The sequence below is a fragment of the Varroa destructor genome, unplaced genomic scaffold, assembly GCF_002443255.2.
Source record: "Varroa destructor unplaced genomic scaffold, Vdes_3.0 BEIS01000003.1, whole genome shotgun sequence".
Taxonomy (NCBI): Eukaryota; Metazoa; Arthropoda; class Arachnida; order Mesostigmata; family Varroidae; genus Varroa; species Varroa destructor.
The window spans coordinates 29,110,500-29,136,306 of record NW_019211456.1 but is presented as its reverse complement, the minus strand read 5'-3'; the positions used below and the strand labels follow the sequence as shown (position 1 = coordinate 29,136,306).

Genomic DNA, 25,807 nt, shown 5'->3' with positions numbered 1-25,807 from the left:
ATTGACGATATTGCAAAAATTAGTAGAAATTGTACACATATGGAGATATAAACCATTGAAAATCTAATCGTACAGTCTCTTATGGCGTAGTAGCAGTAAAGCAGCTTATGGTGTCAAAGTGTTATACAGGGTGTTCCAAAAAAGTCCACATTTTAATTAGACTTCTTTATCGACAGTACTGGTGCCAGTTACTACACATTGGTTAAAACTTTTGTAAAGATGGCGTACTTTATTTAACTGCAACTGCGTCATTCGTTCATCGTTGCTAACCAGATGGGTTGAACGAGAGGATCCCGTAAAGCAACCTGCCTGTTGGCCAGGCTTGGGACCAACAGAGCTTTCTTTTAACGATACCTTGAAGATAAAGAGTATACCAAAAAACCAACGACACTAAAATATCTAAAAACCACTGTCGAATATGTAAAATAATAACATTGGAACGGTGATAATAATTATGACCACCGTGCAGTAGAAGGAAAATTTCAATACTGCAGGTTATTTTTCATTGTTATTAATATTGTATGTGAACAAAAACTGAAGTTTTAATCGTTTAAACTGTATATGCATTTTCTTCAACATCCTGTAGTAGAGACTTCAAAAAGCCAAATTTCTGAGTAAGCTAGAAAATGTCTACTATACCGTCTACTATACCGTATACTATAAATGACTATACCGTCGTAATCAATAGCACAAATAAGTAGCTATTATATTTGTTCTATCATTCAATTACTTAGCACTCCCTAAGATTTTACAACCCAAAGCTAGATTATAATAGGACACAGAAGCTGAACAATTTCGCTCACTAATACCTAGCAAATCAAGATGGAGCGCATAGAACAGAAATAAAAAGGTATTGCTTTGTTGGCCACGTTGAGCTTATAAAATTCCATTCAACAAAAGAAGTATGAATGAATGAATGCTGGTACAGCTAAACTAGCCCACCAGATGGCACTTTTGAAACAGATTTGATAAATTTCTCCAAGACGGTCATCTATAGGGAACATTACTTCCATATAAAAGTACAGCGTATGTGCACAAAGGCCCGCATAGTCGTCCTACTACTGTTGGCTTGTCAACACTCAAACTTGACTGCAGGTACGTGATACGTGCCGAAGTAAAACGGGCACAGTGAAGCTTTTTCTGTCCGGTTGGTGGTCCGGTGCTCCTTCGAGTAGTGTGATTTCGAACTGGAAGGACAACTCGAGACAACGTGTACGAGTTATGAAAGCATGGTTGTATTATAGGTCACGTCTACCCCTTTTGCAGGGCTTTGGCTGAATAGATCCAAGAGGAGAAAAACGAAGGCAAGATGCGAAACCATAACTAGCAGCAGCGGATACCCGAACCCCTGTGGCTTTCCACGATAGATTTACTCCTACCTCAACTCCACTAGTTGCCAGTCTTTACTTGCTTTTTCTAGCTAATGCATTTATTGCTTATATTATTATCGTATCTACCACAGTGGACTGAGTGTTGTACAATGCAATAAATCAAACACTTTTCTAACAAAGAAGACGGAACTACGTCGGCCAACGCTAACGTACAGGGTGAATGAATTTCTTTCATATATATTTCATTATCTAGCACAGTCTTCGTGTGATTTGCTCATTTTTTGACCACATAAAGTCAGATACCGCCAATTGATTACCTACACTATTTCAACATTGCCGTCGCAAATTAGAAGCCTCACGAATTCCGTTGGCATGTTGAATGCAAGCTAAGTATAAACAAGGGAAAATCTTTCTTAAAAGTAAGACGAATGTCATATACTTATTGTGCGTTGCGGGAAACACATCCTTCCGCGTCCTCAAATCGTTGCGTAACAAAGGCACGCCATATGTGGGCATCTCATTTGGCGGAGGCATTAACCAGCAAACTCCCAATTCGCAGTACCTTCGATATAGCATTTGTTCAGACAAAAAACAACCCTGGTAGCCAAGCATGTAGCATGGACATAGAAGATAACTGACATGAACGCTCTGCCAATAGCGACGATCACTCTATATCAGCAAGGATTATTGTAACCCTATTCGCGTACCAATCTGTACAGGCTGCTAGGGTAAACAAGTGATTTTGTTGTGTAGAACGACGGTTTTTTGGGTTCATGACTGATATCCCAGCTGGCAAAATACTCCGGAGTCTACCTCTATTAAAGCACTTTCTTTTTTTCCTTTAAAGTTTTAAAGCACTTTTTTTTTCCTTTTAAAGTTTTTCAGTATTCGTCGTTAAACTTGTTGTAAAAAACGAAATAAGAGACGAAGCCAAAATAATGATTGCGAACTTCCCTAGAAAAAAATGTCCGAACGTAGAGTTTTCTTCAATTTGATTTGTCTAAACCAAACATTCGGCGAATTAACCACTTTAGGGCCTTAAGGACATTTAACTATCTTTAGGCAACAATGACCAAGCCTGGCTGCTTATACCCTGAAAAGTTTAATTGCATAGAGGAAGACCTTAACGATTGCCATCATCATTAGACCACCAGCATGCGCATTGTTAAAACACGTGAAATCACAACAGAAACCACTGTATTCTAGGCATGCTGAATAATATTTTCTCTAAAAAAATAGTTGACCGTTGACGTGGCCCAGGGCCAATATTATTTCACCTTATAAGCCTTAACTAGCTACCAGTCGCTGCACCTAAATACAGTCGTCAGCTACAGGGATAATGCCTGCAAGGATATACAAAAAATGCGTGCACTCCATTAATGTTCTTTTCACGCACGATGCAAGTCGCTAAGCAACACTGTATGGATTTCTATATAGGGCATGCGCATCCATCGGTTTTAAGACGACATGCAATATGTCAATTTCACTACAAGTGGAATGACGCCGACATATGTATGTACATGTACGGGTATGAGTGATGTTCCTACAGTGAGTGCCTAGTGAACAATAGAGAAAGCATCACTGGGCACGAACAGCCATCCCCGGTCACCCAGGTCTGGGCCGAAACGCCATCAGTGAAGCGTCACCGACAACAGCTCGACGCGAGTCACGAGTCGTAAGGATGATGAGATGCATAGTGTATACATTCCACCGCAAATGCAAAACAACGACCTATATGGAGTTTGGTAGCATCGGTCAAAGTCATGCAACACAGTAGTCACAGCCAGCCTTAATAATAAAAAATGAAGAAGGCGTGACGAAAGCCCATACGCTTGCCCCGTCTTGGACAGAGATATACGTTATGTTTGAAGTAAATCATGGGGTTATTCTTTTAAAATCACATAGCACGAACGGGTAACTAAATGAAGGTCTGCTGCAAACGATTGTATGATAGATACCATAGAAGACTCTTCAACAAAAGGTTCTGGTACACCGCTGCTGCGTCATTATGAATGGAGCCCAAAAAGAAATTCTTCTTCAGCTGTATGCTGATGGTATATAGGTGCGTTCGCCGACTTTTAAAAATGGCAGAGCGAACTTTAGTGCCCTATCTAACTAACAGTGGTTTTTAAAAGCTTATTGATGCAAATCTCTAAGTTTTTTTTACGATAATCATAATTATTATGACTTCTCTTAACAGAGCAAACTGTTAGAAATGTATCCTGCTTTCATTAAAGTTGGCCCCGTTTAATGTGATGTCTTTCGATCACGAATAGTCTGCGCTCAAGACAATTCCTACAGACATTACTAAGTATAGCGATAAGCCCCTCGGCACATTTGCTGCATAATGGTTTCAGCAGACTTAAAACGTGTTCCACAAACTGGTCTTTTCGAACTCGTTGAAGGATCAGATGAATGACAGGTCTTCTGCTCGATGAGGCTTGTCGGATATTTAGCAGGAATTTTGCACATTACCCGTTCACTCACAGACCCCATTAATTAAACATCTAAAATGTGTGCCATAGATACCATGAAATCAACTTACAGAACATGTATAAAAAGAAAATAATCTTTATAGGACCGCTTTTCAGGAATCAATATTTAGCTATGTTGTTCATAGGAATCCCACACGATCGGCAAACATATTATATACGAGCACCATTCGGTCGCACGAACCGGACTAATCCTAATCTTTTACTCTAAGCTATCGCTAGAAGTAGGGAACGTCTAAGAACACACATGGACATAAACAGGCATGAGTAGCAAAGCAAAGAGACGAATGAACACCTGCTATGGCCTGAAGAAGGTAGCTAGCCAACCCGACCACGAACAAGCGTGAGGATGACGTGTAGGTTAGCAACCTCGCCGACCTTATGTATGCATACAACTTCTTAATGAACCCTTCTTTTCTAGACCTTCTCTCTATAAATCTCTATAAGTCAAAACTCGAAAGCCTGCTCCTCCTCCCCGTCGGTTTTTAAGAAAGAGGCGGTTGCTTAAAAATATTAGGACCAAATCCTCCACGGCCGTTTTCCTGCTTAGCTGCTGTGTGACTTCTGAATGAATACAATGAAATGCCTGGCTGACCTATGCACCCAGCGACTTTAATCCAAGCGAACGGGGCCGCGTTCCACGAACCATGAACAACCAGTTGTCTCTGCCGATATAGTCCGTGGCACGCGGACGACTATCACCACAGCTTGCAGTACGGTTCGTAGCAACAATGAACGTAGCCAGTCGAAAAAGGTAGCAGTAGCTACCGCGCTGCTAAAATGCCCTTGGCGCAACCGCTTCAAAAGCCTTGAAACCGTCAAAGCGGAGAAACATGAACAACATGCAGCGGGCAAGAGGACGACAAAGTGAGCTTTTCAACCATGCTTAGAGCCTATAACCCACAAGCTAAGACATGAGGTGCTACTACTGCTGCTACTATTACATGTGAACCCCCCACCCCTCCATTCTGCCGTTGGGTTTGCTGCAGACACCGCCTCTCCACGGTAACAGAGTACTACTGTTAAGCAATGCCGAAGCTGCCCCTTTAAAACCCTCTTTCTTTATGTTTATTCTTATCTGTTTCTTCTTTCGCACTTTCTCATGCGTGCTGTGCAGTGCTGGCCGTCCCAGCATTGCTCGCTTAAGGAACGGAATGCTGTGCAGTGGAAATGATAATGAAGAATACGGAGAAGACCAAATTTTAGATGTGCTGCAGCCTAAACTGAATAAAAAGTAAAGTGGGAAGAAAGGGTCTTGGCGCTGCTATTACTTTTGCTGTTGTCTCCAGTGCAGCAATAATGAGAATAGAGAAATGAGGTGAAGAGTTTAGGATGGAAGAAATCATGTACATTAGTGGCCGAATGGTAGAGCGCCACCCATAGGTTCGGCAGAGTGAAAACCGGTGTTATTAAAATATACGATGTATCAACAACCATATCAGCCAATTCATGGAGAAATTAGAAGACCCGTGTAGCCGAACGCACACGGGTGTGTGGGTTGGAGAAGCTCCGCACAGCAAACATTAAAAATTGTAGGAGAGGCTGTCCTGATAAACGATTACACCAGAGGTGCGAAAAGGCAAAGCGAGAAGGAGGAAAGAAGGCGGTAGTTAATTATTGAATGTTTGAAATTGCTAATATTAGGCAGCAACAGCCTTAAAAAATCAATCATCTGTCTTGAGTGTACTTTCGGCTCTCCGGAAGATATAGGTTGTACACATTATTAATAGATCGAACTGGTCCATTTCCATAAGCACCGCGGGAAAATAGTCGTACTATACATAAAAATAGAATGTATTTTGACATGTCCATAAAAAAAAGTGACTAAAAAAGTCAACCATCTTAATACACAATCATAGAAAAAGTTATCCCGGTCTCACTTACCCTGCCTCGATCAAACGATAAGCAACACCGACGAAGGTAATGCCTGTGTGGTATTATTTGAGCGTTTAGCTATTCCAGGCATTTGGTGGAACGATAAATGCTTTGCAAATAGGAAGAGAAGAGACTCGTTTTTTTTTATTTTCTTTTTAAAAAACCCGTTTTTGATTTGTTCTTTTTTAGATGGCCTTTACCGGCAGAGAATTTCTGGAGATGATGGAGTGTGAAGAGCAGATGCTTTTAGAGGAGTTGCTTTAATCTTATCTTGATACCCGTCCACTCTAATGACTTAAAGCTCCCCGGTGAACCTTCGCAAGGAGAACTTTGGCGTCAGCGGTAGTCGCAGGTAGGTCGTCGTGGCTATTGTGGCCGCAGCGGCAGCTGATGGCGACGGCACATTGCCTTCTTGGTAATTGAGACTAAGTTCAGTATCATTTCCTGCTGCCATCTTAAACGTTATCATGCCTTATGATTACTAGCGCTTCAAGTAAGCTAGCAATCAGCATCTGTTGTATAGTTCAATAGCTTTTTCCGTGACCATTGACTAGTCGTAGTCACTAACTAACTAAAACTCTAAATAAGTTGAACTAATTCGACAGAGATAAGTAAAATTAATATTAAACAAGGTCGTCACAAACGGTACGTGCTTGTTTGAATAAACGGAAGAAAAATTCCGCGCTCCAACGTTTTTGCCAGCAAAAGTGGGTAACGAAAGTGTTTTAAGTGGTATGGCCACGTAGTTGAATAAAACAGATATAATTTTACCGGTATTATCCTTTAGGACATTGTTAAAGTGCTACTTGCAATGACCGATTCGTGCTTAGCTAACGTCCCCTGAGCTGAACTAAGTTTTAAATTGAAAGTTAGTTATATCTCAGATGATCAAAACTATGCATGAGGTTACACAGATTTGCAAAGAGATCCGTTGTAATACACCATTGGGAGAGATAACGACCGGTTCTCTGCCAATCGTGTAACTCAGTCTTCAATTTGGAACGAGGATTGTTGAATGTGGCTAGTTCCTTTTTTCTAACTGTCTGTCTCACTGCATATCTGTCTATGGTCCTTTCATTTTTTTCTTTTATACGGTTCTGATCTAAGTTCTGCTGCTCGATATAGCGATCAAGGGCTTTGAGTGGAAACTACATTTTGGCTGTCAGCTTTACTTTCCCAGTTCTGGCCGTTTGCCGACTTGCTCCAGCTAAGAGGATCGGTTGCTCCGCTCTCCACGTCGAACACCTGCAAATTTTACTTTTTTTTTTCCATTGGGTGATTTTGGGCTGAAAAAGACTGGCAAAAGCGCTACGCGTTACAGCAAGTAAGGGTCAATGAAACTCGCTCTAGCGAATGGTCGGGATCTTTACTGTGGCACATTATTCTGTAGCAGGTAGCATGGCCACATGGTACTAGAGAGTGGAGTAAATGCCGCTGGAGCTGGCACACCGTTCGTACGGAAACCGGGCGGTGCGAACGAAGAAACGGGAGAACGTTGACTCAGGCTAGGCCCTTTTGCAGGGGTGTAAGGCAATCGGAAGAAGTGCGTTTCGGGGTAAAGACCAAAAGCAGGCGCAAGAGCAGGGGCTGACGGTAACGGTGATTTAAAAGCAGCACGCGGTTAGTCTACAGCATATGGACATACAGTAAAAACTAAGGAGCCACCCAGCCCATGTTTAATAGTAGCAGAAGGGGAAATCTCCTCTATCGAAGAGACAACCGCTGCTTCTTTCCTGCACGATCGCGTTCAGGATTCCTGATTCATTCTCAATCGGGAAAATGCCCCTACTGCTGATTCTATTTGGGCCAAAAACTAAATGGTCCCTATGGAATGCACAGTCTATGTATTCGTTCCGCACATAGTGTGCAGGCCAATGGATGCGCCTCACTAGTCAACTGTATTAACAAATATTGTTATCCATGGAAAGCAAAGTCTGAGACATAAAACTAACAACAGTAATCACCATCTGACAGGTGATTTTTGAATGCAACAGAGATTTCTAATATTAAACTTCTATATAGGTGTCTATATCCTTCTATTCTCCTTCTGATTATGAGGTAAACGTTGACTCAACAAGAAGTTACGTAAAATCCACATTTTCCTCTGAATTTGCTCCTTCGAGAACAACCTTGTCAATCCAAACTAAATTGGGCTTTCCGTATCAGCATGAGAGGGAATAACTCGTGTAAACTGGAGCCAAAATATTAACTGGGAATTAAGCCTAAGGCAAAGTTCTATTTCGTGGTAGCATAATGGAGTACGTCGCTCTGGATGAGACTCGCTTGTGTAGTTTCAGTACCAAACTCTCGGTAGTACCAAATACCGCTGTTCATTGTAGGTTGAAGGCTACACCTTTTTCGTGGAGCCTATGTGTCCAGAGTTTCCTGCGGGCACGTCTTCTACACGGAAATCATTTTTGATTTCCAGAACTTCTCGCCAAGTTTCGGACAAGTTTGTATTCGTGGCGGTAGTTACTGGGAAATACTCTTATTTTTCATCTCCTGTTGTTTAAGTACAGTCAAAGATTGTGTGGTACAATCTAGAAAATCTCAATAATCTAATTATTCTTGAACTTGTCTGGTCGAGGCGATTTTTGTATAGAATGAAAACCTTTGTCAAGTACTGTGCTTCATCTGTTCATAGAGACTCATTCCACTAGCCTATAAAGCAACGCACTATGCTCAAGATATAAAACGGACAAAGATTTAAGTGATAGGGTTAGTATTTATACTAGCCGACTAGGATAGGGGCAAGCAACGGTAGGAAAACTACGAAAAATGATAAATTGCGATTACACATTCAGACTTTGACTTCATTAGCGTTGTTTATTTCTGTGGTGCAGCTTCAGTTAGGTTTGAGACACCTATTTGCGTGTCCGATCCCCAGAAGACAGACGAAACATTCTGCTACTAAAAAGACAAATAATGGAGGCAAATAAGAGTATTTCAGTGAAAACGTACTTTTTATTCCCGTCTATAGATGGCACACACTTAATCATTTCCCTGAAGGGTCGCGTGTCGACAGACTGCTTAGAGTGTGAAGACTTTCGTTTCAAATATTTTCTTCGTCTTTATCTTTAGATAGCTTTTCGATTCGGTTTACTTCGAAATTGAGAGGCGTGATCCTTCCACTTCGTGACATTATTTCCGCTTTGGATTAGGTAGACATGTAAAGTAAAGGAAACGGCTAGATATTATTTCTAGTACTGTATACCCGTGCCAATTTGCTGAAATACTTGTTCTTACAGTAGAATTAAGCACAGAAGGTCGAAAATGATAAAAACGACAGCAACAACTTCTCTACAAGCCAAGTCCTTATGATAGTTTTCTAGTAGCATGTCTAGTTATGGGTCTAGAGACGCGCGTATGGTATATGTTTGGTATTTGGAATAAGACTGTTTTGTGCCTGAGATTAGCTGCCCAATATGATATGTTCCAGCAAGGCTAGATGCTTAAGGAAATCATATGTTTGATATAAAGTGTTGTAAGCATTTGAGCAAAGCTGGCTTAGTTTTTACCAGTTCATTTTCACTTAAGGTCCAAATAAGTTTCAGCACGAGGTCAGACTTGGTTCAAAACCATTGTTCGAATCATTGACGACTAAAAAATATATAAGGAAAGTGCATGGAAACACTCTGCATATTAGATTACGTGACCGACCGCAATGTGAAATGGAATCTCTTATTCATGAAGTTTCCTTCCTTATTTCTCTACCTTTTGTATTCTTATTTTATACTTCAACCCATACGGTTCGTTCGTTCGTTCGTTTTCTCAAAAAGCGGTGCCAACGCTCTGCATCGCCCGAACGGCGTCATCCTTCGTTACTTCATGATAGGCTCGGTCCCGTTCCTGCCTGGTGCTTCTTCTCATGCACTACTCATCATATTGGTAGTCGTACAAGTTTCTACTGTACATAGGATGAAGATCATTTGTCAGCCCTGACATCATAATGTCCTTCATTGCGTTTTATCGAATATAATCCATAGACTGGATACTTACATATACACACGTTCTAAAAAAAAAAAATTGCAACTAATTGGATTGGAATGATGTTTTCTAAAATACGTTAGAAGTATTTTTATACGTTTGTCCCAGTGCTCTGCTAATTTATGGCTTCTAAAACTAAATCGATGCTAAGACATGCTCGCCCACTAGTTTCCCTTTTTTAGGTTATTGCAAGACCCGTAGCTGCACAAACATAGATCGGGAAAATGAACCCGCTGAAGCCAATGTACGATATTCCTCTGTTCAATCCAAAAGGCAATTGAAGTGTGAACTGCATTTTCAATTTCTGCGCTAACGGTTTATAAGCCTCTTGAGAAACTGGAAATGTTTATTGCTGTTTACATTTTCGGCGATAATCTCATAGTAACATATATTCGTGACGTTAGGACTACCTTACGTGTGAACGACTCGACACTGCTACCAAACTGAATACTTGCTTAAGAAGACGCCATTCTATTGTCTGGTACCTCTCTCTGTCTAGTGGCAAAAATTAAAGCATACCTCGTCTATGGTGACCGTATGGTCTAAACAGTTTTTTTTTTTTTTCGTATATCGAAGCTCCGCAAATTAGGCGAGGAGCACACCACAGGCACTTCCACCTGACCTGAAGTCGATCCACGGAGACCCAGTGTTTTACTCTGTATTCACATTTCCGGTATTTTTCTGCAACAATGTTAAATGTGAAATGCCAATTTTATCCGACAAAGCCTTTAGACTCCAAGCTCTGCCTTCGTGAAAACCCCATTCGATGGCGGCAATTGAGACTTGCTGGTTCCTTGGGTCCCTACATCTACCAGCCTCTTCACTGGTTTTTAACACTCCGATTTCCGTTTTTGAAACACCTGCGTCGTTCATGTGTTGTTTTTGCTTAAAGCCTTCCCACCTAGTATATTAACCAATCTTCGATAAATTTCCCCGACGCTGTGACGTTCAGGAAAAAAAAGCTTTGCCTTTGTATTTTAAACTCAATTGGTTTTATTTATCAGTTACTAGAAGACTGCAGTATTTACCAGCCAAATTTCATCTACTAGCGACGAGTAGTTCAAAAGTTATTCAACTTCAAAGCCCGCCGTATTTGCTTGTGACAGCTTAATGTATACGCAAAGAAATACGAACAGGCGCCGGTCGTTTCGGATTTGAATAGCCCGTTAGCAGTGATGGTGCAAGAGGGGCGCTGTCGCCGTCACCGGGAATATGGCCCGAGAGCTTCTTTCGAGGGCCGGTGATGGATACATGTACCAAAGCATGCGGATCTGTCGACGCGCCTTCTTGGAACGGCGGCGGTGGACGGATAAGAGCCATGATAGCTGACACACGGGTTTGAAACGGCGGAAAACCTTTGAGTGGGGTGGAGTCCTCTATGAGTAAAGCAAACATTAGGCCTGGCATAATCCACCATATGATACAGAGGCCTTAGACCACAAAACGCATGCTCAAACTATAGTAGAAGCTTTATAGAAAGTTGGTACATGATCCCAGTATATCATCATCATACCTAGATTTAGAATAATCATATATGAGGGTCGCTTTGAAGGAACAGCTCTTTCGAACTCCGCATAGGCGTCTCATAAAGATGGACCTGATAGTTCTTAAGAAATGAGTAATCGCTTTGATGTGAAGCACATACATTATAATAAAATGTGTCGTCACACCATGTACATTGACCGAGCTTTATAACCATAATAAAAAGTGCATACGTACATATATTGTGATTCTTCATTATGTTGCTCTTAAAGTATCAAGTATTTCAAGGTTGAAGGGAATAACAGACAAAATATTGTCTTGATATTCTCGCACAGTATCAAGATTAGGGCCTAATTTCATATTAAATCTGGAGTTCCGATGTACATCTTCACAGGATATACTTTTTATGCAGTCACCCCAATCGCTGGACTACGCTTAACAAGTCGAAGGTCAATTACTTCAGCCTCGATAATTCCACCTAATCTAACACAAGATAATCGTGACCGATCGACGTATGAACATTAAACATGCGGAATAAATAAGGATACATTTTAAGGCCGGTTTGCTCTACTCAACAAACAGCCATTATTCTTGACGCTAGGAGAGCGAGAGTTCTTCCTGGTGGAAAATCTAAACTCGGTATGGGGTTCGTGTTCGGAATATGTACGAAAGCTATGTCCAACGCACCTACACTGAGATTATCAGCGTTTAGGTCGGTGGGAACAGGTTGTTTCTATTACATTTTATAAGCCAAGCTAAAAATTCGACATAATTTCGCTGTGTTTCAGAGGGCAATGTGTATGTATCCCTAATCAAGATCGCCAACATCTTTCTTACACGTTTTTGATATGGTTGCTGTTCAGACTTCGAACTGGGGATATGGTGAAAACTAAGAGGAGTTACATCACGCCTGCTAGAGATATCGTTCGTTATCGCCGTTCGTTATAAAAAAAATTATAGCATTTAATTTAAATGCAACTTTTCAATACGCGACACACATTTCGGTTTAATGTATTTCGTCCACCTTGTATATGTAACAGTATATTTTAGTGCTTTAAATAGTACGAGGTACTTTAGACACAAGCCAAAATTTAAAACAAAAAGCCACAGATTACCGCTTAATTATGGCTTTGGTAGAATGAAACCACCAGTAAACCACGAGTTTTAAAATATCGCTGCATCAACAACGCTTCATTAGAGAAAAAGCTAGCGCTTTTTATTCAGCTACGTCGCATCTTGTTTAACTCGTTAGTTTTTGAAAACTTCAAGCTGAAACTTCAGCACTGTATTACCCGGAACAGTGGACCCAAAGGAGACCTTATGAATCGTTTCAAATTAAGATCAAGATGACTAAATTCAACTTGCTTCTAGCTAACCTCAGCAAAACCTTGTTCGGTAATTAGCGGCCGACCTTTTTGCTGACTCGTTGCCCGTGACCTGGTTTTGTGATGACCCTAGCACCCGGCACGTTCTTTTACGTGCGACCCGTTTTGCGCCCAGATCAGATCATTAAAAAGGTCGATTCCGCAGACTGAACTGGTGGTTTTTGTGGCAGGAAATATTTACAAATTGCCACAACATAACAGAATCGAATTATTCAAAACAAATGGATTCTCGTACCCGTAAACCGTAGTTGACAATTCCGGTTAGCTTAATGCCTCTGCAAACTTGTTACTGATGCTCCGGCCAGCTGTGTAGAGCTGACGTTCATGGAAGCGCCGCGGACGAACTCGAAGCCCTAACTGCCCCATGAAGTATCCGCCGGTATTCGGATCTTTCGCAACCGTTTATCTCTGTCTATAGATATCTCTAAACATCTAATACTCTACTTTTTTTAATAATAATAATAATAATAAATTCATAATCTACATTTAATACTCGAGTACGTACTTTTTCGTACATATTCGAGTATATATATATATATAAAGGTCTACGTACATAGGTGCATGTACATATAACGTAAATATCACGGTCAAGTTTTTCGAAAGAGGGTTTGGTACCGGGTAGAACGAACTCGTCGTTGTTATCCGTCTAGTTTCAAAACAACTCAAAGCCTACTGCTTCTTAGAGCTGCTACTGGAGGCTGAGCAAAAAAGCTTTTGAAGTGATCGTCGAGACATGAAGATCAGCCTAATACATGTATGCACCCAAATGGCCACAAACCTGTTTATTTTTCTACACCTAAAGTTTGGCCGTAAAGGTGGAACGCCTGTCGGAGAAGAGAAGTGTTGCGACGCGACATGGCTGTACTAAAGCGGATTGGTTTAGGTAGGGTTTCGGCTAAGGATGCTAAATGGACTGCGAGTATGCACATAAATTTGACGTATACGTTACTTCAGGTTGTCAACAAGGAAATGAGTATATGTCTAGTGGTGGAAGGGAGATGTTACGTATTCCCGGAAGATTCAAATGAGAGGCCCAATTGCGCCAACGGTTACCACAGTAGCGCTTCGCGATATGAATATAGAAAAAGAAATCAAGAATTAGATTGCTTTTAACTCTGACAATAAACGCACCTATTCTATCTTCCTGAAACGGTGGCGGCCAACGTGGGGCAAGAGATGCTTACAGAAGCTCACAGGATTCTGTTTTACTGAGATAGCCCAGCGCGAAGTCCACGTAATCGTGACATTCAGGCTAACAGTAACGGCTTCATTGGGAACAAGAAAGCGTTAGCCAAACAGTATCATGTCAATCATCAGTTCCACGGAAAATGTAACCCTATGAGGATTGGGAAACAGCTTAGGATATTTATTGTCAATTTGTGATAGCTAAAGGCACACAAAGTTCTGTCTAGATACTAACGGAGTACAGCAGATAGCTTAAGCAAAGGTTCGACGGTTTAAGCGCCGACTTTGACAATGCCCCGGTGAAGAATCCTACAAGGAAGGGCTAGAGCAGGATTGTGTTGACGGCAGCGCATCCTATCGCGAACTGTAAAGTTAGATGCAAAGTTTATGATTTCTGGTTGTTGCTATGATTTAAATTAAAAGCTAAAAATTAATTAAAGCTAAAAAAGCATTTTCGTTAACTGGCAAAGGTGCGGGGGCTGCGGCAGCCGTAACATCGCTGCTTGTCGACAAATGCTAAACATATAATAGCTAGTGATCTACAATAGTTATTGTAGATATATGGCGAAATTGTTTTTCCTATTCAATCGCTTCCTGAAGCGAATAAGGATTTCAGCGTGGTCATCACTGCCTGCGACATTTGTCTGATTGCTTTGAAAACATCGCAGTTTTCTGTGGAACGCTCATTAAACATCGCGGCGTCGGCTCCGGTACGATTCACTTTTAGTCCAGAGAATTTTTCGACTTGAGCGTCAACCTAACCGTCACATTTGCAATAAATACTACGCGACGGCCGCGTTATTGGCGGGATACAAATACTCGAAAAACATCAGCGGTTAAAATACGCTGTTTTAGGCCCTTGCAGAAACGGAACCTACTACAGGAATCGGAAGAAGACGATAAACATTGTAAAAATCACCAGGATAATTCTTATAATCCTAGGGATTTTAAACTGGTTGCAAAAATTTAGGTCAGGGCGACGCTGCAGAACTAAGGACGCGTGTCTGAATGCTACGAATATTATTTCGTGGTACATATGGCATAGAGCACCAAAAAAAACGTCAAAATGGAGTATCTCCAACCTACTGGCTACCCAGAACTCTTACCTGCCAGCTGTTGTAACAGTTAAATTGTTTTTGGACAGTGAAATTAGAGCATCTAACAAATGGTAGTTGCAAAATACAGATCATGAGCGGGTCTCAGTCCATGTTCTTCAAGAGCAAGCTTCTAGAACCCCGTAAAAAGTTGCCGCTGTGCAGGTTGATGCACGCACCGTTAAATCTGATCGATAGGGTTTTTAGCTTGGAACAGCTAACATGATGATTGTAACGTATATGGGGTCGGGTCGATATGAGGGATGTCCGATCTCTGCCTGGATCTGGGCACATCACCGCGAGCCGTTCAAATGAAGCGAAGCAGGTGGCTGCATCATGGGCCTTTTCTTTAAATAATTTTCTTCTTTTTTCGGGTTTTTAAAGCACATCGAAATCTGCGGCGTTATTATATCCAATTTAAAGGCAAATGCAGGCACAAAATCTAAGGATTTCGAAACTCCTTAGTTGAATCTCTAAGATGTCACTATAGTTTGAAGCTCCATATCCCGTCTGAAAACGTCACTTGCCTACAACATAATCAACGGTCAGCAGATAATCAATTCAAGTCTTCCTTACAGACACCTCAGATGGTCGAACCCTTAATGGAGCGATAAGGAGCAATAAACGGCTTCACTCAGACTAGATAAGCCAAGCATATACCAAAAGCTTAACGTCCCATCCTTTCTTACTTCATTTTCCGGTTATAAACCCATCGAACAAAAGATTCAGTGTGGGGTTGGTATTTAACGCGTTCGCCGACGCCTAAAGAAAACCATCTCAACGAAAGAATTATCAGCACCCGTATACTGACTGGCGTTGAGGCACTGACGAGAACGCCTGTTCACTGGAACGGTTCTTGCTAAAAACATTTTAAAGGGCTAGATAAACGTAGTAATTCATAAAGGGTTTTGTAATTATCCTGGTGGGCAGCCGGGTGTAAACGTTTCATTCGATCGACGCACTTCCATCGACGCGGTTGGAGGGACCAAGTCAAAAAGCCCACGTCATTTGCGAGGCGAGCGCAAAACCCATGGCGCTGTAGTTTGCATGCCTCAATCGAGTACAAAAGGTGAAATTTTAGTCTACTTTATTCTGGCTGAAGAAGACAACATAATTAGGGGAGCACAAGTAGTTTTACTATTATAAAAAAGGGTCATGCAGTTGTATATAAACCGATCGTTTCCCGATGCGGCGTGGAACAGCAACACTCGCGGTTTTCCTAGTAATAAGCTGCCGCTCTTTTAACCGCGTAACATACTGCGGTCGAGAACGTACTTTCGTAGGCTCAAAAGCCATTGTCAGCATTAGGGCGTGTGAAGCTAAGCAATGTTGCCTTCCAAAAAACGCGTGCGCACTGCTTCTGAGAGAACCTCTTTGGATCATTTCCGGTAATGAAATTGCCAGCTAGTGACGCTTCGAAATAGTTCTCTAACTTTTTGAGAATAGCACGTCAGACCTCTAAGCACAGTGTCTGCTGAACCCGTAAAAGTGCCGTTTCTTTTTGACTGGCATCAGCAATCTAAACCATCTCGGGTCACTGAAATAAATTTCATTAATTTTTTCGCACGCCTGATGACAACAGAGCACTGATTAAGGCCCTGCCACTCAGGAATTCATTTTTCATTTTTGGGACTTTGTGCCTCGCTGCCATTCACGGCATCGTGACACAAGGAACAACAAGTAATCCAAGTGCATTGGATTGCATAGACTTCTGACCATTCTTGTCCAGCACTTGAAAAACTGAATTGGCGGCAAACAGTTTAGGTGAATGTAGCATTAAACGACGGTCCAACGTTCTAAGGGCAATCTCGAAAGGCCGACTGTTTGAACGCTTAGTGCGCTTTGTTAAGTTTTGCCTGCGAAGGACATTTATAACCGAGGTTGTCGCTTGTGGAGCTTCTAACTCTTGTCATAAAGATAGAAACGGTCATTAATTTCAGGCACTAGATTTACCGCCGGTTGGAACACTGAACCTGAAAAGTGCGCTGCATTTATAGAGCTCTAGAGAGCACTCGAGCGGGCTATCGGGTCTATGGCGGACGTACAGGAAGGAACACTTGTTTTTTGCGTAGAGCTGCAAGAAAGAGTACTAGTTAACGGCTCGGTTTGGTCGTACAGGCCCGGACATTTTTCATGAAGACAGCGCGAACAGCAATTAGGTTAGCTTCTTCTAAAAAGGTCATCAATGCTCATTATTGTGCCAGAACTTGTTCGTAACTATTCCACTATATGAGCTTGGTCAGGTCCACGTAGGCCTTTCTCAATCCAAAGATCGAGTACTAGATTTGGTTAGGGCGCGGATATATCCGTATGCGTTTCCTGGTCTCAACCGAGCTCATGGTTTCCTCTCACCTGGATAGGTCGCTTCTCGGACATCGTTAGTACGATTTCCAGGCTCGAGGTCACCACACTGTTTGGTGTTACCCTGAGAAGGATACACGGATAACTGCCTCTTTTGAGACCGTTAGCCTTGATAAACCGCCTACTACAGGCACCTATTTCGACGAGTTAGGGGGGCACCAGTATACTGATACATATCTTATTATTTATATCAAAATTATATATCATAAATGCTCCTTTAAACAAAAACATTGTTAATAACATCGAACTCAGCTATTGCTATTGAGCACCAACGAGTACACTATTCCGCTCAGTGGCCCAAACCCGAGGCTATACATAAATGAGTTCTAAGAGCAAGGTCGGCCCAGCATTAATTTTTGTACCGGTGCTTAACGCAGTCTGCATCAACGCGTATTTTCCACCTCAAAGTCGTTCATGGTCTCTAAACAAGCCATATAACTCGGGCAATTCCAAGAGGCTTGTTTCACGAGACTTGGCATTTAATGGTCCGATACGTTCTCTCCTTCGATTTATAAAGTCAATCGCTTTGAACAGTACGGTGTACGGCGGCTCCGATGAATTTACTTGACTGTACCAAATTTCGCTATCCATTTGATATTCTAATACATTTGGCTAAAATTCAGTTGGTTTAAGGGAAGTCTTTGTTTCGCCGTCGTCTGACTGACTTATCTTTTTGAAGGTTCGAGTACCTTCCAACTTTTGTATGAAAATATCTCAGATCATAAGTGACTAGTAGAGACGCTGTTGCACCCCCTTGTACGTTTGGCCCTGCGGATATCGTTGACTCCAGGCGCGCCGTTCCCTTTATTCACCTGATAGCTCGATTATTGAGAGTTCCTACGCCCTAAGCTTGTTGAAAGTTTTTATCAAACAGCCACTATGAAACCAAACAGTAACCACAGTTACTACTACCACTACAACTGCCGATGAATAGAAGTTTACCGGCTCGCCGGCCGGTCAGAACCGGAAAGTATAGCCATTATGACAAAAATATAGGGATACGCAATGAAGCGCTATAAACTTGGATAGTTTAGTGAACTACTTTACGGCTATATAAGGTGATAGTGACCTTAAAAGCTGGTAAATGACTTAAGGTGAGCAGCCGGGAGCTGTAAGCAGGAATATTCGAACGGAAGTGGCCGGGTGGATTATCAAGCCCACGCAAACAGGTGCGGTAGTAGTTTTCCTTGGCACCATCTGGAAGTATAGAATGCTCGTACAGTACGAACCTTCCAGCCACTAGCTGCCTACAAAGGCAATGTTACACGCCATAGATCACTGATTCTTATGCGAACTACTCAAACATTGCGGGGACTTTGTTCCAACTTAGAATGCTTGGATCCAGTGCTACCACGGGAAGCCGAAGCATTCATTTTCTCAGCGGCTCGACGAAAAGCATCTCTTACATCATTCGACAGTCGCGAACATAGTACTCCAAAGGAAAAGAAACCTTTGACTATAGTTTGAGACCAATCCCGACAATACTGCGTTCGCTAATGAACCAATAGCAAAAATGAAGTTAGCTTCAAATGTATGTAGACATCAGCTATGTCGAAAGAGTAAAACCCAATGAACTTCCTGAGCCGATGTCGGGGTCGCACGGGTCGATTAACGCAAGATTTGACTGAAGGAAAATAAAGTAAGGCGACGTCTTCAGAGTGCCCACGGGCTGTTTACAAGATTTTTAGCAGCCAAGTGTGATAAACAATCCATCATCCCAAAACGCGGACATTAACGAGTTTTGTTTAATTTGCAGGACATGAGAAGGGCTCTGATTGCGGGGTAAAGGATCCCTACAATATAGCATAGCCGGGTGGGAACGGAATGGAATAATACTTCCTAATAGTCGAGGTTAAAGCTAGTGACTATAAGGCACTCGCTGCTGTGGATAGCAAAACTGCTTCGTACACGTACACATTGATAGATTTTGATAAGCTCTTCAATAGCGGGCGTCAATGCGATGAGACACTCATTGCCTTTCATGTGGGTTAACTCAAAATCCCGCCAGTAGATAAGGAGGGTAGACCAAGCGACCAGCTTCTATTGGCTATACGTCCTGTGATGTCTCGCTACTACCTTTCGTGGACGAACATCGTTTTGCAGAACGATTGATTTGAAATAGTCTGTAAGGTTTACCGCTGGCCGGAATCCATGCCGTTGTATCCGTTGTAAAGAAATCAATTTATTGGCAGTTAGCAAGCAATGTTACAAAGTGCAAATATAGATCCCGGTTCATGGACAGGAAAAAGAAACGCGCTATTTCCAGTTAACGTTATCGATAGATCCTGTAAAGTTCTTCTGATAGCGGGTTGCATACGAGGAAATGAAGATATGGTCATCTTTTTGTAGATTTTGGGTGTTACGGGTAAACTCTAACAGCATACTTAACTAGTGATTTTGTCGTAAACGAGTTCGGTTAGCTCAGGGACGAAGGAAACCGCAGTTTTTGTAACAAACCATCCTACAAATAACTGAATGTTTCCACAAAAGTAATTTATTAACTAGAGTTAGCTAAACACCCCTTTACAAATTATTTGATCATACCTCCTATATGCAGAAAGTTCCTGATCTATAAAAATCACCGAGTAAATCTTGGTGTTTCAATGTATCGGAAACAGGTAACGATCAAGTGTACCCTAAGATTCTAAACGCTAGTAGAGTTCGTTGGATCAAACGAGTCAATATTGGACTGACCCATTTCGCTTAATTACGTAGCAACTAAGCCCTGCCCTCATCACGTTATCCGGTGCACCATGAAGATGGCCAGGTGGGCAAGAGCCCGAACAACCGCTAACGGCGTAAACAACCCGTCACACTATTCAGGACCCTCCTGGCAACTGTTCAAAATCGGCTTATGTTTGTTACAACTTCTGCAACATTCGTCGAACCCCCAGCGTTGACCGTATCACGATTTAGATGCCTGTAATTAGGACCTAGTTAAGCCTACCCATACTTCAGCGGTTGATGTGACTGTTTTCATGCGCATGTGAATCAAAGAGAAAATAAGGAAAAATAGAAGCAGTCAAATATCAGCCGTTGGTAGCTCTTCTATTAAGCTTGTTATGTCTGCTAATTAATACAAGGGTATTAGAAATAAGCAAATGTTGCATTGAAACTACCAGTATGGCTGGGGCAATTATAGCTTTCGGATGTGGACTTTTCCTGTTTTAGGATGTTGGATTTATTTAGGCTGTTTCTCCTTGTCCAACTAAAAGTTATCAACATGTGCACCAGACTTGTAGCTACAATTTTTGGTACTCGTGGTCATCAACGCACAACATTCAGTTACCTGAAGTTCGGATAATGGCTTGAACCTAGCTTATTTCATATAGACACAAAAAATGGTCTTTTTCCTACTATCTTCAACTTTACGGTTTAAAAAAGGAACCATGATAGGTTGTTTCCGTGAAAACCTCCCTTCCATTTAGTGTGCGTGCTTTGCTAAATCTGCCGTATAATAGATATCGACATAAATGGCAGAGACCTTGGAAAACTTTTATTCCTTAAACCATGCAATCTGATTCGGTGCGAGGAGATGGACCGTTATTAGGAAAACGTTGTGATTTCCGACATTCCGTTAATGAGTGTATCCTCATTAGCACACTTAATAAAACACTGTATTTCCAAATAAATAACAAATACCATAAGCATTTGAGCGTATTACGAATTGTAGCTGGCCCGTTTCGAGGCCGTTTAAGCGCAGCACACTTGCAAACCTGTAATTGTGCAGTCAGTTACAGCCAGTCCTAGCGCTGGAGTTGTGCCCGTATAAAGAACAACCATTATACATTCACGCTAACCACAACTAGATAATGTTCAAGGTAGCCGCCGCGCGGCGAATTTTTCGAAATCTATTTATTTCGAACAATAAGAAAGCCAGGCAATATCAAGGCCTACTTGTACAATAACATTTCATTAGACTCATTTAGAAACACAAATACAAAGGCTTGTAAATAATACTATAACGAACTTATTTGAATTGATTGAAACAGTTCGCTTCAGGACCGAAACGGAATCTTCTTTTCGACCTAGGCCATCTCATACCTCCCTAAGCTTAGTAGGCAAACTCGAAAACAACGTAGCTTATATCTGATGCAATTGACGATTACGGGTCATTATTTCCGTACTCTTATTATAGCGCCATCAATAAACCTGCCACGAATCAGGTTACTAGGTTTTCTTAAGAGAGGTATAACATTTTGTTGTATTTTTCTCCATCTGCTTAAAGTAATGTTACGGGTAGTCGGGCCTTGCCAGCTAGTACCAGAATCTACTTAGAAATCCGGTTATCTCCACCAGCTACACGGAGGTCAAGATGTTGAGGCGACTTTGGTGGAGGCCAGTACCAGCTTAGGGAACTAATTGGGCGGCGCTATTTGACCCTGGGTACCATTTCTGCACTCATACGTCCCTCACTTATTTAAAATTGCTACCCCTACTCAGCTGGTCCGCCAAGTAGTAGTTTGGGTAGACAACGGCCTACAAAACCACCCACTCATCCAGTTCTCTAAGCCTCAGTGGGTTCCACTGCGCCTTTGAACGTTATTTAATATCACGACTAAGAAGGGGCGCCGCCGTTCTATCGGCAAAAAAGGAAAGCAACGCACCACACAAATATACACACACTTACAAAGGGCACGAATAGGCTGCGCTAATCTGGACTTAAATATGCATCCGAGGAAATAGGACTGTGGACGTTTCCCGCTGAAATGCTTTGGGAAGGTGGCCGACCGTGGAAGGCCCACGAGTCAATAACGGCGAACTTCTAGATGCAGGAAACGTGAAGTGCACTTAGTCTGCAAGAAGAGCAAGTAGTATAGCGCAAAACCATTTATCTGACACTAAGTTCGACTTACTTTCCATCGACGAATAGAATACTTGTTCGGTTAACTACGAACAATAGAAGTTATTCTCGCCATCAACTTATTCCATGTATTATTATTATTGACTAGTACCACGGTCACGTATTAGATGGAAAAAAACGTCCCATATCGCATGATCCAATTATGTATCGAGCACTGATTTTTATTTAGCATAGTTGTGCAAAACAATACTTAATTCTGGCAACGGTAGCCGGTCAACCGTATGTGGCTTCCGCCGTCAGTAGCAAATTTGCATTAAACGTGAGCTTGTCGAAATATCGAGAAAATATTCTGGCAAGTTGTTCTTTCTAACAGTTTATAAGTTGTCGTTTCAGGATGCTGTCCAATGGTTAGGTAAGTTGAGTGCTTTTCCACGGTATTTGGACATTATGCTTAATGCTATTTATACTGTTGGAACGTATAAATCTAGCAATAGAAATATGAGGTTACCTGACCTTGCGTATACTCTTACACACTTAAAACAGTAGAAAGCTAACTAATGCAGTCTTCATTACAAACTAGCATCTGAAGATTGTAGATTTTATTATAAGTTTATAGTACATCGGTTGACAACTATCAACTTTGATACTACTTCACACATCAAGGACATATATGATTAAAGAAGATGCAGGTATACGACAAGGTGTTTTTCATTACTATGTTCAAATCCATATATTCATCCATAACTATGATTTCTCATGGCTGAGTAGTGTATTCAAAGTAGGCCTACTTATTTTGTTTCCTGGTGTAGAAAGCGAAGAAATTACCATAAAATTGGGTGCTGTCAGGCGCGCAGAGCTGGAGCCTATTTAAAGAAAATTCCCGTTGAACTTGACAAGCTTACAATGAGTACTTAAATTACTAGGTAATTAGCATTTTTGTGTACGACGAATTATATCTTCATACGTGTGTACGTTAAACTAGAGAACGTCGTTGCAAGGCGTGACTGGATTGCTGTATTCTCTTTTAATATAAACAAGATACCCAACTATATAGCGAGTGAATACAAATAAGGCTTACAGTAAGTTAGATAGACATCACTTAGGATGATATTGTCAAGAACTAACCGAACTGAAACTCGTACGCTTAAAAGACGTAATACTCAGTGAAAAGAAAAAAATCCGTTCTGAAAAATATAGCTCTCATGCTTTTGCCCCCTTTGGCATCATATGTGCGTTTCTCCCATTCAACTATAATGCATGAGCTATAATATGGCATTATTTGTAGATTGAGGTTAATTTCGTCCATACGAGTTTGGTATGAGCGAATATCCGTTAATGAGACATGGTTGAACGCAAGATTACAGAACATATTCCGTATGTAATCCAAGTTCTTATCGGTTGCTTTGTCTTAGCATTAGCTCTCTCAAGTTTTACTATAGAACACTATTATATCGGTCAACGTGCAAAGATCTTAGAATATCTGCTTCGTACGGCTTTTAGACACGCCTGGCTCCAAATATTTTGTTTGTAAGAAGTCTGACAAAAACCAAGCTCTCAAAACCGCCGGGCTCAAAAGCAAAGCGGGAGCGAGCAGCTGTCGAGCACTACTACCATTATTAATCAGTACAGCCGCTGTTATTTAATGTAGACAGAGAAAGGGGAAAAGGTGGAACGAAAGAAAAGTTTCCGGCGACAGTCAATTTTAGTTGACTCCAGAGAATCTTTGCTGTTACATAATAACTCTTGTCTATGGCACGTCATCACCAAGATGGCGGTAAGAAGTAGTTCCTCTCTTTAGAGAGAAAACACATTTCACATCAATAAATAATCGAGAATTGTTATGATGAAGAAACATTACCGGTAACAATTATCTCGGTAATATCTATTGATATTGCCGAAATTGTTTTGTATGAGTAAAGTAGCTTACAATTCGCTCCCACGTAAATCCGTGCATAGAGATGGAACAGTCATAACTTTTCTTCGTAGAAAACGTCAATGCACGCCTTTTTCACACGCAACACAATGGGTAATATGCATTATTGAATAACTTCATTCAGTTTCTAGAAGCTCCGATAAAGGGCTAACATGATATGTAGCAACGTTCGTATATATTTTAAAACAAAGACGCACTGCACCTGTGTTGAAGCATTTTGTATGAAACTATATATTCGATGGTAGAATTTACGTTGTCGTCAAGCTTTAGACGCATAAGCTCTGTGTTTACAGGTAATAATTGGGAGCCACTCAGTGGGTCAAAAAATTTAATAATTTGTAAATCATATAACGCAGCTATTGGGTGTTTGCTAAGTGTGCTACGCCACCTATAACCCTCTTCAATGAAGGAAAGCAATAAAAATTACGTGGACGTTCATACCGAGAATATGGGCACCGAAAAGGAATACTGGATTCTATTTCCCTCAATTTACATTCGGATTGAAGCTTGATAGTACGGTCGTGCGTTATAGTCGAGTAATTATATTTTGCGCTCCCGGTTACAGCGTCACACATCTTTCCGGAATTGGCAGTACTAAGTGGCAGTGAGGCTTCTTTGTTCAGGCAATAACAAATAATGAAAAACGTAGTAACAAATAACACAAAATGTGATCAGTGCTTTATTGTGAGAATGAGCACCGTATTTATCACAGCTTTGTTCTCAGGTCCAGCTTCACTCTCGCGTTTTTTTTTTTTTTCTCTATGATCCCACAGGCCGACCCATATCTTGCCTATGGCTACGGCGTGATCCTGGCCGGTTTTTCCCTTGTAGTAGATATAATTGCACAAGTTTTTTATGGACCTTCGTCGTAAAAAAACCCCGCTTTGTGCTTTTGCTCTTCAGGTGCAATGCTATAGTGACAATTCATGACATGGACTTGCATTGAGCTCACAGGGACTGCTTCGTTTTACTTAAAAAATCCCATGATTTCCGCAACTTTTGTTTGAGGTCCGAAGTCGTAGTCATCCCCGTAATTTTGAACCTTCAACTTCCGCTAACGACCTGCTTTTGTACTAAAGGCCTCTTTGCTCGATGTCTTTATTAGCCCGCAATAGAATCCTCATCTATTAGAAACAGATTCTTCTAAACGCAAAACTCAAATATTGAGGGTAGCTTTCGAGGATCGAAGAATATCGTTGCTTCTAAGCATATTATCTTCTGATGGCATTTCATCAGCTTATAGTCACAGAAATACAATTAAATATTTACCATTTCTCGATTTAGCGTATTTTAACGATCATTCCGACCCGCCGACCCACTAAGCAACTCTAACCAAGCTAAGGAACGTTTGTGTTTAAAATTATAATTTGCATGTGTTTGCTGCCAGTAGCTACAAATATATAACAAAATACAAACTAGTCAATATTAGACCTGTCAACCGTACTGCACCATGCTATTTGCCATACGCATTTTGCAATAGTATCGCCACTTTCTAGCGACTTCCCCGTTTTTCCTTCCTCATGATTTCGCTGCAACAAGCTCTTGAAGAAAACATATCGATGTACAACTACCCTGTTAGAATCGGATGGCTTTGTTTTACCAATTTAGTGTATAATAATGTATAGAATCAACTGCAAGAAGTAGCGTTCGGGGAGCGTTTTTTAAAAGCTCTTACAAATGTTACCACGGCCGGCGCAAATGCCTAGCGCTGCTAGCGACTGCAGGTTATGGAGGCAATGCCATAGGCTGAACGAGAATAGGTCCAAAGGAGAAATGTCAGATGGAACAGCCAGACTAATCTACATGTGGGCGTATCTCTATGTGAACAAAATACCTCTGTTCTAATCAATTAGTGGTAAAAATCCATCGTAACTCTGT

The 25,807-nt window shown here is 41.3% G+C and overlaps 1 protein-coding gene across 3 annotated transcripts in view; it reads right to left on the bottom strand.

The window, feature by feature from the left end:
- The window catches only part of LOC111248010 (uncharacterized), an 81,366-nt gene extending 57,184 nt beyond the window's left edge, over nucleotides 1-24,182 (bottom strand). For all 3 annotated transcript variants that reach the window (XR_002672368.2, XM_086984253.1, XM_086984254.1), the window contains exon 1: nucleotides 23,924-24,182. The gene's annotated coding sequence lies outside the window, so the exon portion shown is untranslated. The remainder of the gene's footprint in view (nucleotides 1-23,923) is intronic.
- Between the last annotated feature and the right edge of the window lie 1,625 nt (nucleotides 24,183-25,807).